Source organism: Anser brachyrhynchus, assembly GCF_964034855.1.
Source record: "Anser brachyrhynchus genome assembly, chromosome: 9".
NCBI classification, from domain to species: domain Eukaryota; kingdom Metazoa; phylum Chordata; class Aves; order Anseriformes; family Anatidae; genus Anser; species Anser brachyrhynchus.
This window is the reverse complement of record NC_137703.1, coordinates 5,227,418-5,242,069: the sequence shown is the minus strand read 5'-3', so window position 1 is coordinate 5,242,069 and position 14,652 is coordinate 5,227,418. Positions and strand designations below refer to the sequence as shown.

Sequence of the window (14,652 nt, the reverse complement as noted above, 5' to 3'; positions counted from 1 at the left end):
GGCTGCACCTGGTGGCTGGAGGCAGGCACACCGGGGAGACAGAGGAAAACCAGGCATTGCATCCTGTTAGGGCCCAAAGAGTGCCAGAAATACTTGCTCGGTCTCACCTCCCCACCCGGCCCAAGGCGCTGGGTGTGCAGTGCATGCAGTGTCTGCAGCAGGACTTCCACCTCGGGGAAAGCTCTGCAGTACAGACCACCACATGGGCTCCTGTATTCCTCCATGCTACAGCAGGCATTAATTAATGTGCTCATGCAAAATATGCTGGAGAACCATGTGAGGAGAGACTGTCAGCCAAAACAGAAGAAAAGTGGGAGATGTCTCTAATTACGTGCATTTATTCAGCCAAAGTGTGCTCTGGTCGGGTCATTAACTGCACAGAGCCACTCAACCTGCAGTCTGGTGTTCAGAGGTCTCAAACGTCCCAGGTGTCCTCGTGCCAGAGGAACCTTGCAGCCCCTGCATCAATCTCTCTTCCATCTCCTCATCACCACCGCAATGACGAGCCTCTTCTCACGGCTTGCAGCCTCCTGCCAGACCCCTCAGGCTTCCCACGTCCCTGTCTGAGTAGCTGCAGAACATGTGCAGGGAGCCCAAAGCCTCCCCTACCTCACACACCGCTATGCAGGTGGGAACACGGTCCTGCGAGAGGGGGCTGAGCAGTGCCAGCCTCGGCTCCCTCCCGCGTGGGGAAGAGAAATCGGAGTTGAAGGGCCTGCCCCAGGCTGGCTGCCTCGGCACCACGTGGGAGCCCGTGTCAGGCTACACAAAACCCAATTCTTTAGCGTAGCAGTGGCGCGTGGCTGATAAAATAACAGCCGGGAGCCCCCACGGAGCCCAGCACCGTGTGTCCTGCAGGATTGCAGTCACAGATTTCCCTTTAGTGGCACTAAAATCAGTACCCCCAATCACCTCCCATCAATACTGAGGTGCGGTTGGCATCCAGAGAGAAGAAAACAGAGGAAAATCACTGAAATAAAGCCACTACCCCCTTATTCTTTAAATAACATCTTTCTTTCTTTCTTTCTTTTTTCTTTTTCATTACTATTTTTCATGCAGAATATAAAAAAAAAACAACTGTGGAGCATCACAGTCTTAAGCAGTGACCCGACTGCTGAGAGCCACAGGGCAGCCTGCTTCTGTTCCCCCCCCGAGACAGAGACCAAATTGTGGGCAGAAAGCTGCCGGCATTTGGTGAGCAAATGCACTCTGTGGTTATTTCGGCCAACAAAATTATAATCCTCTTAACGACTGATCCAAAAATAGGCTACCACCTTTGGGGAGAGGCAAAAAAAAATTCATCCTGCTGCTGGGGTTGCTCCCAGCCCCCTCCTCAGCTTCGCTCTGCTTTCCAAAATGTTGAGATGTGTTGGCAATGCCCGGCTGCGAGGGTTCAGCCCGGAGGTAACGGGGGCAGGAGATATAAATACGTGTGGTGGCCGTCGGTCCCCCGCCAGCCAGGGCACCTCGGGACAGCGCTTCTCTCGTTGGGTTTAAGGCCACAGGATTGCCTGGGGCTCTAAGGCAAGAAAAACTGTCTTAGACAGACTGAAAATATTAGAACTGAGTTGTCTGAATATGTTAAATGCGTTAGCTAATTATATCATACAGCGCAGCATTAAAATACTTTAAATGCAGCCTATAAGGCCGCGTACTAGTCTGGATTCCCAAAGCAACACATCTTTTCCAGTCTCAGAACAAAACCTATCTACAACAGACGTTGGCACTAGCACAGAGCCTAAGACTACTCAAACCACTGCTGAGACCTCCTGTATCTTCCCCACAACCACTCTCCGGTGTCTGCAATTTAACGGGGCCCATCACGGCGCGGGACTGATGGGTTGCACTTCTGCCTCCAGCCGGCTGCCTTCGCAGAATTACAAATATGTTCCTCCTCGTGCTCTGCATTTCCATTTTGAGCTCAAACCAACTTGTCTGTACCAAAAAGGAAAGGCGTTTTAGATCCTCACCGTGCAAACGGAGCTTGCTTTGCCAAAGGGGAATTGTTAATATGGGCTGCAGGGAGATTGTCACCACAGACTCAGCTTTGCAGAGCCCCGCAGGAGCTTCAAAGCAGTCACGCACGGGTCAGGCACGAAATGAGAAAGGAAACCTGAAAGCTGTCAATATTCCGAGAGGGAATGAAAGGAGAAAAGATCACTGGAGAGGATGGAGAGATACATCCCTTGTAAAAAAGAGCAGACACTCACTGGCAGTGAGTACAGAGCAGGGACACACAAACCACATTTGGAGCCAGTTCGGTGCACCAAATTAAAGAAGGGGAAAAAAAAAAAAAAAAAAGCACGTCTGACTGCAAACAGCTCACTCAGCTACAGACACCTGGATGAGGTCAGCATCAGCTCTGCCCCCCCTGCTGTCCTTTTTCTCTAATAAACCTGTTTTCTGAGCGCTGCGGTGCTGGTGCTCTGCTGGCAGCCTGCACGCCCGAGCTCCAAGGGGCTACTTGCTGGCTGGTTCTTCACAGTCCCTTTGCGAGTTTAATTAAAGCTTTCCATTTTTTGATGCAAGTAACGGAGCTGCTAATTAACTGCCAAAAATTATAGCGAGGAGCCAACATCTGCTGTGCAGCTACCTCGGTGCTCATCAGCTTCACAGGGTGATTTTGGCAGGGGGGAGCCGCAGCGGGGTATGGGGAGGGTGGAAAAAAAAATCCAGCCACTGTTGGAAACACTAGCAGCCTGGGGGGCAAACCTGGTTCTCTAGGCTGGATTTCACAGGAGGGAATGCAATCTAAGTACATATATTGGATAATTGGGTAATCCACATATATAATAATAGGATATCCCAAATAGAGAGCCACCCAAAGCACCATGTGCTATCTGCTCTTTGCAGCCTCTCCAAATGCAGGGGAGGCACTTCCACTTTTTCTGGTTCCTCCGTAACTCTGTTTCTTAGAGACAAATAACTAAAAAAAACCAGTATCTGATGCTCTCATTTTTTGTAGGGGGTTTATTTCTGACGTAAGGGACAGCAACAAGACTGAAGGATGCTCCAAACCCCTGTGGGGTACAGGGAGATGTGCAGTTGGCAAAAGGCCCCTCGAAATGTGCCATCTTTGTAAGACTGGTGCTAATTTGCTGTTTTTTTCTTCTTAACTGGACGTGGTCCTCAGGAGAGGGGAGGAAGGGCACTAATGGTTACCGCAGTGCTGGTGCTTGCGGAGCGTTTCAGGGGTGAGCTGCAGCCAGGCTGGGGGAGGCTTTTAATTAAGCCATGTCCCTAAATGGCCAGCCTCGATGAAATACCAGAAGGTGGAGCACGAGATGATGAAACAAGTGATTCAGGAGAGGTGTGCGCAGTGTAACCAGTGGCATTACTCCACCGACTGTCCTTAACTCACCGACAGAGCTACTGAGATACCTTCAAGCAGAGAAGAAGGTTGCTCAAAATCTCTCATTTCTCTTTTCCCCTGGGCTCTGACCACCTCCTGTGGCCTCCTCCAGGGAGCCAGGGCTTCAGGACAAACTTCTGGAGCAAAAGCAAGCCTTGTCCTACAAGAGGCTCAACTGAGCACCGTAGATGTGCTGCTCAGCTCTCTTCAGCTGTCGTTGCAGGGCTGCGACGTGTTGTTTGTGCTTTGCCCACTAAGTGGAGCTGGGGACTCTGCCATGCTTCCCCTCCCGTGCACGACATGGATTTTCCTCCCAGGACGAAGTGGCAGAGCCATCGGGAGGCTCCCAGCCTTGGGGACACGGCGGTGGAGACCTGGTTATGGGTGCTGAGGCCAGGCAACATGGGAAGACAAGGATGATGGTATGTTGCTTGCTTTCCATCACCACGTGAAGGGCATCGGTTTGGGTTATTCCCCCCTTTTTCTGAACGGAGGATGTGTTTCTGAACACGATCCATTTAGCCCTGTGCCTGTGAACATCCTCACTTTCAGAGGGTGAGGAGTGCCAGAGTTTCCTGCTTTAACACTTTCCTGCTTTTGCTTTAATTAAAAAATTCCATTTAAAAAATAACAACAACAACAACAACAATAATAATAATAATAAATCTAGAGGTACTGAAATAAATGTCTATGAACACAGGCACTTTTCAGGCACAGTCACAGAACCTCCTCATAACTTGATCCTTTGTTTTTTGTTTTACCTCTTTAATACAAACCACCCAAAACCATGTATGCTACGATACAGCAAGTCAGTTACCAAAACATTCCTATTATCTGCCACAAAGATTAATTCAACCGTTAGAGAGACTATTTGCTTCACTAGAGGACATCAAACACCCGTACAGGCTCACAGATTCCCGGTGAGACTTCCCCGTGAGGGGGGAAGAACAGCTTCCTTAATTCCTGCGCTCACCACCACCCTTCCTGCTGCCAACGACCACGTCACAGAAAACCTCAGAGGAGAGCAGAGCACGTCCCTGGAGAAAACAGAGGACATGGAGATCAACCAGGATAAAATTACAGCTTTACAAAATTCATTGCATTATCCTGCAATGGAAAGATAATTAGGAAATTGTTTTTTAGACTAATGATTCATATCTAGCTGGGCAGAAGCTGTGTCAGGAACAGGACTTTAATTTAACCTAATAGTGCAGTACCCAGACGTGGTTTGCAATATTTCTGTGCCCAGGAATCAGATACTCCCCGTGTGCTGGCACTCCCCTGCCACCCCTCTCCCTAAATCACTGTCTCAGACAAGGGCATTTGGGAATTACCTGCACAGCGTGGACGGCGTTTAATTATCCCTAACGCTGTTTGCAGTGAGGCAGGTTCAAACTGAGGTAGCTGGGACAGTGAGATTATTTTCCACTAACTGGATTAAGATTCTTTAAGACTCGTTTTGTTACAGTATGATCATCTAATGGATGAGGCTGGATGAAATCTGTAAAAACACTGAAATGTTATATTGGGATAAGGGCTGGTCCACATGGTGCCCCCACAGGGAACTCCATATTGTCTCCGAAAAAACTTCAAGTGTTGCTTTGGATGTTGGAGTTTCTTGCTGAATGTCCCCTTCCTGGCAGTCAAGCTTGTTGGACAACATCAAGCATTTCTATTCGATTATAACAGGCCTTGCCCTGTATTAAAGGGAATTATTACAGTCAAGTTATGTCAGCACATTGACGGTGTTGGCTGAAATAATGTGTAAAACAAATGTATTTATGCAGCACATATGTCTTATGGTTATCCCTGCAGGGATTTTCTTTGCACACAAAATATTTTGTTGGCAAAAATTTACAATTCCTCATGGAAATATTGTTCATGGAAATCATACTTTTGCCATGTGATACGACAGAGATATGTTACCTATTGCTGCTTGTCAACATGTGGATGAAGAGCACACGGAGTAAATAGCTGTTTCTCAGCTATGAATCAAAATGCGCTTGTTTTTCAGTGATCACTGTGCAGGTTTTTTTTTGGCAAACTATGGACTCTGTTTAACATGCAATGAATTTAATGAATGTAATGAATTTAGAAGCATTTAATGAACTCAAGATTTCATCTTTTTCCCTTCCTTTGCTTCCCAGACTTCAGAGCTGCTCAGGATCATGTTGAAACTTATAACGGGAGCTTCTTCCTTGATAGTGGTTTGGACCAATGCACAGGGCACGAGTGGTGCCTCCAAGGATAGCCAGACCCTTGCAAAACAAGTCCATCCTAGAACACAACAGACATCTGCCAAACGTTATGTGCTTAAGTAAACTAAAATGAGAAATATCCTTATAGCCTTTTAATCTACAGGACGGAAAAGGGGAGAAGGTTTATATAATGGAAAATTTGCTGATATATTGAAACATATTGTCGTTATTGCTTTATTGCCAGTTATCACATGGCTCTTATCAGCACTTCCCCTTGGTAAATGAATCAACCCTTCCTCGACACAGCCCTGGGATGGGAGCGCAGAGCCGCGGGCAGGCCAGGGGAAGCCCGTCCTGCCGGGGACCCGCCAGCGGGGATGCAGCACTGCCCTTAGTAAAAACCTTAAAAATCAACACTGCCCTTAATAAATACCTTAATAAATACTGGTGAGAGAGTCAGGGCGTATAAACATGCTGCTTCTGCTGGCGGGCTGCACTTGGGTGAGTACAGGGAAGAAATATTTACGTGCACTTGAAGGGGATGCTTGTGGTTAAATCTCCTCGTACAACGCACACAGAGCAACACAACGCGGGGCTAAACTTCCACTGGGAGCCCAGGCCTGTGCCAGGTGGCTGAAAAGTCCCTTCGCTGCCCCCCTTCCCTGGCTGCTTGCAGGCAGGCTGGCGGTACCTCTCCTGTAGACACAGTTTCTATAGCAACATCACTTTTACCACATAAGAGGACCCACCAGATTAAAACAGCCGCCTTCAGGTAATTAAAATACATGAAATTTCTCTGTTATTTACATTTCTGCCGGCGAGGAGCCACAATACGCGATTCAAACCAGGACGCTGAGGGTCTCTGAGAGCGAGCAAACAAGGAATAAAGCTGTCAGTGTTTGTCTCGCACAAAGTGGGGGCTTGTCCGCGGCCGCAGGCCTCGCGCACACAACACCTCCCAGTTCGGCGCATGCAGCGCAGAGAAGGGCAAGCTGGGCAAGCTGGGATTTGCATCCAGAGCCAGTGCCAGAGGGCTGGCATGAAAGGCCCGGTTTGTTTTCTAGAGAGGCAGCTTTCAAGAGAAGGCATAATGCACTGGGTAAGAGCCTTACCCCCGGCGTCCCCCTCAGCACGGCACCGAGGGGAGGGTTCCCAGGTGACAGCAGCTGGACACCGGCGGTCACCTCGGCCTTGCAGGCAGCACTGCTCCGGTGTGCTGGGCAAAAACCATTCCTCGTGACAAGGCGAGAGGGCTGGATTAAACACCCTTCCCCTTCGTGACGATAACAGCAAAGAGGGGGTCATTCAGACAGCTGAATTTCAGGCCGCCCCGCGGTGAGGCTTGCTGCAGCACCGCAGCATTTTTGTGTGGCTTCCAACACACTGGAGTGGGAAAGCCCTTCTCCAATTAAATACGTCCTTGGTGCATTTTAAGATCTTTCTTTCTAATTAGTGCACAACTTGAGTGGCTGCTGGGCGAAGCGTTCTTGTTTGGAAATATCGGGAATATTAAATCCAATGTTGTTGTTAAACTTGTGCCTGATCCCTCCACTTCTTGTCAGCTCCACAGTTAGCGACTGGAGGAGCAAGGACTTCAGTCTTACTGCATACGAGGCAACTTCTTCATCCCTGTTTTGAGACGCAGCGTTCCAGCAGCAGTTTTAGCATTTATTCTCCAACATTTGGCGAGCTACCACCACATAGACCCCTGGTAGATAAAGCAAAAGAGCATTTAGATGCAGATATGGCTGTGCTCAGCCTTTTCTCTGAGCTTTGTAGCAGTTTCCCTTGGAGCAGCCAAGCAGAGCAGCCCACCCCCTCAGAGGTGAGACTCGATCCATGCAGACCCACCACACGGAGCCACATTGCAAGCTTCTTTGCCAGACTTTAAAACTGCGAACATTTTTCTAAAGTTAGCAGCGAGCTAACCTCCGTTATTTGTTATTAAACGCGGTGGCCAACTAGGTGTGAGGTGGCACAGCAATTAAAACCTGGGCACACAGGAGACAGATAGGGCTGGTGAGGTGCCACCAAAAGCGTGCCAGCCCCTGGAAGCCCAGCTCGGCCCCTGGACAGTGCTGTCCCAGGGTCCCAGTGTAAATAACCAGTGGAGTCCATGTCTGACATCGCCGTGGCCTTGCAGTGATCTTTTCATTTTCTTGGCATATCTTTAAAGAGATGCATTTGTTTTTAGGAAGATGAAATGGAAATACATTTTAATGAAAAAGGAGTAGAGAAGTGATTACACAGAAGGAAAGCAAACCAACCGTGCTATGTCTGGCAGGTTTCCTCAGCCTTTGAATTAGCTGGTTATCTCTTGATTAAAAAAAAAAAAAAAGAAACACCAACAAAGAACTGGGAGACAAGACAACATCCATAAAACAAAGCTATAACTGCAGCCAACACCCTTTTCTCATCTGACAAACATGCTGATTTGGAGCAGGTGTAGGTGCTACTGTGAGCTGTGATGAGGGGGGACCGCACGCCAGGCTCTGGGCTGCTCACTGCCCCCTGCCAGGGCAGGGGCTTTGCTCCTGGCGGTCAGGGTGTCTGTTCCTCACTGCAGCTTGAGCTGCAGGCTAAACCTCAAAGCAAATGACTCACATGAAAAGGTGGCAGCCTACGGGATCAAATGTCCACCTGAATATAAAACGTTTCTACATGACCAGAAAGAAATATGATAAGCTATGTGTTTGGAGGAGGAGGAGGATGCCAGGAACTGCATGTTCCGTTCCTCACTGCCCTAAGACCTTTGGCTCATCCATAAATCCTCTGAGTGGGCTCTGACGACTTTACACGCTGCTACAGAAGGCATTACCCAAGCCTGATGCCTGGTAGCTCCGACCTGCAGCGACCACAGAACAAGCGAACACCCTCCTACAGCCCGTGGGCACAGGGCAGGCCCACTCAGACTCACAAGAAGCATCTGATCACTGCTCTGGTGGGGAAATTAACCAGCAGCAAGGACCTGCATGTGCCCACAAGGCTGTGGTGACCTGGCTGTGGAGGCAGCCACCCCCACCAAGGGACCCCGATCAGGCTCTGAGCTGTACCTCGTGAGCCTCTTCCAGTTGTTCCTAAAGCGTTACCTACCTCAGGGCTCAGCCTTACCGGCATTTACAATGCAAACCTTACCTGCTCGGAGATACTTGGATTAAAACTGCAAACCGTTCATTTTCCAGACATTAAATTTCAGTATAAAACTGCAAACCCCATTATGAAAACTACCCGTTCCCTACAACAGCCGAGCAGCGCGCTCTAATGCTGCTGGCACACGTTCCTCCCAGGCTACACCTCCTCGTCCCACGCCGAGCTGTGACACCGCCACAAAAGCAGGAATTAACAGAGCTGCTGCCGGCCAGAAGCATGCTCAGCTGGGAACTTGCTGAGGAGGGTGGACATAAAACGTGCCATTCTCTGAGTATTTGGAAGAGGACGTCCCTGTGGTCCTGCAGCAGCACCTCGGTCAGCAGGGTGGGTGTCAGTACACCTTGTCCCTGTTGTTGCTCCCAGCCCTGTCCCTCGGTGTGGGGGGTGAGGGGTGGATGTAGGGTGGCTTCATGTCATAGCACAGCGGGATGGGGCTGCCTGTGGCCGCAGGAAGGTTCCTGGGGCTGGCAGGGGACAGCAGCACATCCCAAAGGCACGGCCTCTCAGCTGCCCCAGCCAAATGCCCTGCGCTGGCGTGAGCTGCAGGTATTCCCGCAGAAACACCCCGGATTAGACATGACTCAGGGGATGATTCAGGCACCCGAGCACAAGTGTGTAGTGACTCAGCTCTCGATTCATTATTCTGGCCGTACCCTATCTGGTGAAAGTTAATGTGAAGGTCGTTTTGAATGAAATCAGGCGTCTTTCTCCTGATGGTTACTGGCTTTGACACTTTCCTACAACTTCAGTGGGTATTTGTTTTCTGATAATGCAATGACATCGCACAGCTTCTCTGAAGCAAAGCCCGGCTTATTTATCCATACAAGTACATCGGTCAGAAGCAGGGAGTTAAAACCGAGGAGGTTCCTGCTCTGCCTTAGCATTTCCCTCGAGGTTAGGCATGACCGCTTTATTCCCATTATCCCACGTCTCGTGCCCAGGGTTTGTGTGCCTTCGTGCTCTCCTCCTGGAGTGCCTGCGCATCAGCTGCCTTATTCAAATCAGCTTTCAATTCCTGTATTTTTCACCTCTCTCAACAAGGGACACCAGTTCCTAACTAAAAAAGTTAGGTAGCCTTTCATGCCTTTGTTACACATTAAGTAGCAGTGGAAAAGAAACCCTATCTTGTAGCAAGCAACACAAGCAAAGCACCACGTAAAGGTTCTGAACATATAATTAAACATATAATTAATATCTTCTATTTATTTTATTTTTTATTAAAGCGGGACTCAATCCATCAATGTCACAGCTCTGAAAGAAGCCCCTGTAAACAACAGTTCAGCTGGGCCTTTGCTGAGACACAGCTAATTTTATTCCTCATCAGAAGGACTGCATTTCACTCCCCAAAATAATTTTAATCCTGTTCCTAATTCACCTACATTAACACTCAAAAGTGATTATAGTTGCACAACACGAAGTAATCAGGTTTAAGCATTGTACATAACGCTCAGCAGTTTCTGCCCAAGGCAGAACATACCATCAACAAATTCGTTAGCAGGGTTGCCCTTTGGAGACTATCCGTGGATTTTCTGTTGACAGAAGTATTTCCTTTATTCCCATGGTATTTGCCCAATGTATCTCCTGGAACACCAAAAGAAAAGGACGATAAAGAGGCTGCCTTCATAGCCCTTCATACACAACTCAGGGTTTGTATGAGGCCCTCTGGGCCTTTTTGCTTTGCTTTTCAACTCATCTCAACTAACTTACTTTGGGTCAGATCCAGAAGTCCTCACTGAGGCAAAGATTCACCGCCTCCAAAAGACCAGATCTTGACAGAAGTCTCAGCTCCCAGTAAGCAGAAGGCCAAGTCAATCAGGCTACCTCTCTGCTAATCAATTAAAAATGCCTGGGACTCTTTCCTTGGATGGTGGCCAGCTGGCAGGGGATGAGCCGTGCCCATAGCCATTAACTCCCTCCACCTGCAGAACGAAGGGGCAGGGTCTCTGACCCACGCTGATGCCTGCAAGACCAGGGACTGCTGCTGGCATGGCCCAAAAGCACGGGGAGATGGCTCCTGGAGCCGAGCAGCACCAGGACTGGCCTCCTGCGTGTGGGTAGGGATGAGTAATGCCGCGCTCAATTTCCTTAATGCGGCTCGGTGTCCTTTATGCAGTGGCAGAGGTTCATGTTTCAGTCTGTACAGGGAGACCTGCATGGGAGAGAGGACGGCCAAGGCCGGGGGGTTCAAACCACTGTTATTCGGCTTCTTGCTGATGCCAGTTTAGGGACTCGTGTGGTGTATGGGCTTCCTCAGGACCTGCACGTTGCTGTCTTCTGGCCGCGTTGCATTTGCTCTTCGCGCAGCCGCACGCTGCGGTCTGCCCAATGCAGCCTTTGGCAAAGCTCACACCCACGGGTTGCAGCAAGCAGCCAGAGGCTGTGGCAGATAAAACTGAAGGAACTGAAGTGCTTTATTTATCAATCGTGTTCTGCCGTGGCACAGCCCTTCAGGGGTTCATCAAGCACAGAGCGGAGCAGGGACGGGAGGTCGAGCAGTGTCACTAGACAAGGAAGGCAGGAACAATTTCTGTGTTGGAGCTCTCAACAGAAGAGTAACTGCAAGGAGGGGAGGAGAGGTGGGCTAGCAGCTCAGCAGTATCTCCAGAAGTTCTGTATCATTTTCCTTCGCTCTGGGGAGCTGTGGTGGACGAGCCCACCGTTCATGTCCACCCCCTGTTAAAGCTCTAGAGTCACTGTCGGAGATGCCGCTCTGCCATGGAAGCGGAAGGATGGTGACCCCTTTCTGATACACGAAGGCTGGGCTGAAAAACCCTGCTGGCAAAAATCACAGAAAAAGGCGAGTGTTAAGGATCCAGGCAAGGAGAAGCCACATGAAATTGGTACTTCGTAACATAAAACCTGAAAATGGAACAAAACACGTCGCAGTGCTCTGCTGTTATGCAGTGCAAATAAATTGTTTCTGCAAGAGAAGTGTTGTTGGTTTTATTTTGTGTGTGTGTGATTTTGTTTTCCAAGCCAAAAGAAAAGCAGAGCAGGGACGAACCAAAATTCAGTTTTCTTCAGCAATATAAGGCTCCAGCATCCTGCTCCAACATCATTTCAACCATTTATAAACAAAAGCGAAACCTTTAACACTCATTTTGCTTTTCTCGTAGGTGTTTTAAAGACCAGAGGGTCCCGATGCATCAGTCTCTCCACAAGCATCATTGAGTTTAACCCCAAAAGCCCCTTGGGAGCACCAGAGCTGGAGATTAGTTACAAGGGTGGGGAGTTACAGGGATGGTGAAATAGGTGCCGAAGTCCCTGCTGAAGAGTGGTGTATCCCCAGGTGCTGGCCATCAGTTCCTCGCTGACATTGATGCGACGTGTCCATTGATTTTGCTGCTGGAGCAAACATGAGTCAAGACTTTGTCTAGCCACAAGCTTTGGGAGGTTTCATACAAGGAGAGAAGTTTTAGGGGCAATTCCTAGTGCATGCTGTGGACCTACCTTTCCTTTAGCTCCTCCAGTGGGTGCTGGGGTGGGAGCACAAGGATGACACCCATTACAAATTAAGAAAAAAAAAATGAAGCTGTGGGAGCTGCTGGAAATGCTGCAGCTGGGAGGGGAACAAGAACTGGGTCGGAATTGTTCCCCTGCCCAGAAGCAATTTAGCACTGACTGGTCACAGTTTATTAATTTAATTTTATATATTTGCTCCTTGCCATTAGATGTTACTTCTTCTGCCAAAAAATGACTTCTCTTTGCCAACTCCTCCTTGTAGTCTGTGACCTCGTTTCTCCCAGGGAAAGGAAGCCGTGGTGGATAAAAGCACTGCAGATTTACTAGATAATTGAAATCATCACAGAAAATAGTGTTATGTGATCTAGATTTTGCCTTGAAAGCATCAAAGACATGCATATTTACAGCATTAAAAAAAAATAGTAAGCTTTTTTAAAAAAAAAAATAAATCTTGGACTAGGCTTTTAATTTCAAAATGTGAGTCAGCCCTCGCTCGTGGTGGGTGCTGGGCTGGCGCTGAGGGGCTCTGACCTGAGAGCAGCGATGCAGTTTTTCTCCCACAGTTACAAATGGGTCACAGCTCTGTTCTGGGAAGATCCCTGCAATATGGAGAAGGATGGAGGGAGCTGTTGAACCTCTGTCAAGCCTCTGGATGCCAACAGAAGTGCAAGTGTGAGCCATTTCTTCAGGTGGATTTGGTGATGGCAATGTGTACCCCCAGAGAATGCAGCCGAGCCGTATCGCTTCCCCGAGCACATTTCATGCGGACCACAAAAGGGAACATTCGCTTACAAAGCACTTGCTTTAAAGCCAACTCCTGAGTTTTTAATTTATTGAGTATCCGTTCCGCTCGACTGAAACTTCAGCGGTCTTCCTCTGCCAGAGCTAATATTTTAAACTGCATACTTTAACATCATTTGCATAACTTTTCCAAAACATGTTATTACTGTCCACGTCCTCCTGTTTTACATCCTGTTTAATCCCAAGGTCAAGGAACTCAGTAGGAGCCCCTGGATTTTTCTGGGCTTTGGACAAGAATTTACGGACCCAGCAAGAGAAAGCTGCCAGTGACACGCTGCATCCACCACGGCTCTCGCCTCTCTCCTGCGCACACCGCACACCTGACAGCAGGACTGCTCGTGGTTTGTTTTTATTCACTCTCTGCCATGTGTTTTAAACTTTTACCCTTGCTCAAAATGCCAATGATTATGCTTGCAACATTCCTTTGTACTGTCTGTAATGGCTACAGCAAAGTCTTCAGTCAAAACCTGAGTAACATCTAAAATGTTTTTTCTAAAACTATCTTTTCCATAGGAGTAAAGATGTTACGGGGAAGATATCTACAAGCACAACAGGCTTTCTGCTCAAGAAGCTGCAGGAAATGAAGGCTGTACAAACAGGAACCACTTACCTGCGAGCTACAAAAGCAGAGACGTGAAGAGGGGCCCTAGTCAAAGCCTGGTGGAGTTCATGGAAATGCTCCCTTGGGCTCCTCTCAGCCGAAGCCCGCCTCAGCTCAGAGTGAGGGGGTCTCATCCCGATCCTGCTCGGGAAAAACCCACCAGGTTCATTTACATCCACCTGTACAACCTGGGCTTCCTCCCCCTGCCTGCAGCCAGAGCTTCGGGGCAGGAGCCCACGTGCGTTTCTCTCTCGGTCTTTGCTAGGGTTGGCCAAGGTGAAAAGCAGGAGAACGCCTCGGCCACCTCGCGGGCTCCCAGCCAGCATCGCTTCCACGTAGGCACCTGTCTTTCGGCACTGTTGTCATGAAAAAGGAGGGTTTTCCTGCATGTCTTCTGCCTGCCCAACCCCATAGCAGATGTTTATCAGGGGACCAAAGTAACCTATTTTTTTTTATGGGCCTGTTAGGTGTACAACACCGGTATTCAGTAATTCTGCTCCATCCTGTGCTCCTCCACACCAGAGCCCCTTGGTGCTCAGTTCAGCATGGGCACAGGACTGACACCGTTCCCTATCAGCAGCCAAGCATCTGTTTGTAAATAAACCTAATACAAGTCTGATGACAACTCTGCTTCTTTATTAGTGTACAAAAATCGGTTTTCATCACTGATGGTTTACGGGCAGCTCATCCAGGGGTTGCCTTCCAAGTCACAGCCCATCTCCTGTACAGAAAGGTTCAATGAGCCAAGCACAAAGGAAAACAAAGCAATCCCCAGGTGTCTTTTGCTTGATAGGGCCTCTGTAGCAGCAATCTGTCCAGGAGAGGGTTATTGGCACTGAGTTGCACCATGTCTGGGATCCACCAACCTGGTGTGATGAAGAGGATGTGAAGGAGAGCACAGCACCCTGCTGAGCGAGCAAGGAGCGAGTAGACTCAATACACTGCATGAACTGGGAACCGACGGTGATGCTGGGGAAAAAATAAATAAACAGTGTCTCCTACAAGCATTGATCAGGCCAAATCCCATTTCACCGGCTTCATTTGCGAAATGGCTGAGTGCTGGGACACAGGGGGCTTGCCTGTCCCCA

At 48.8% G+C, this 14,652-nt stretch overlaps 1 long non-coding RNA gene across 1 annotated transcript; it reads right to left on the bottom strand.

Moving 5' to 3' along the window:
- Window positions 1–7,127: 7,127 nt before the first annotated feature.
- LOC308200173 lies at window positions 7,128–13,078 on the bottom strand. The gene is made up of 3 exons (XR_013955309.1): window positions 10,408–13,078; window positions 10,178–10,281; window positions 7,128–7,258 (listed from the first exon to the last, which is right to left on the bottom strand). It is a non-coding gene; the product is annotated as an uncharacterized lncRNA (long non-coding RNA).
- Window positions 13,079–14,652: the final 1,574 nt, after the last annotated feature.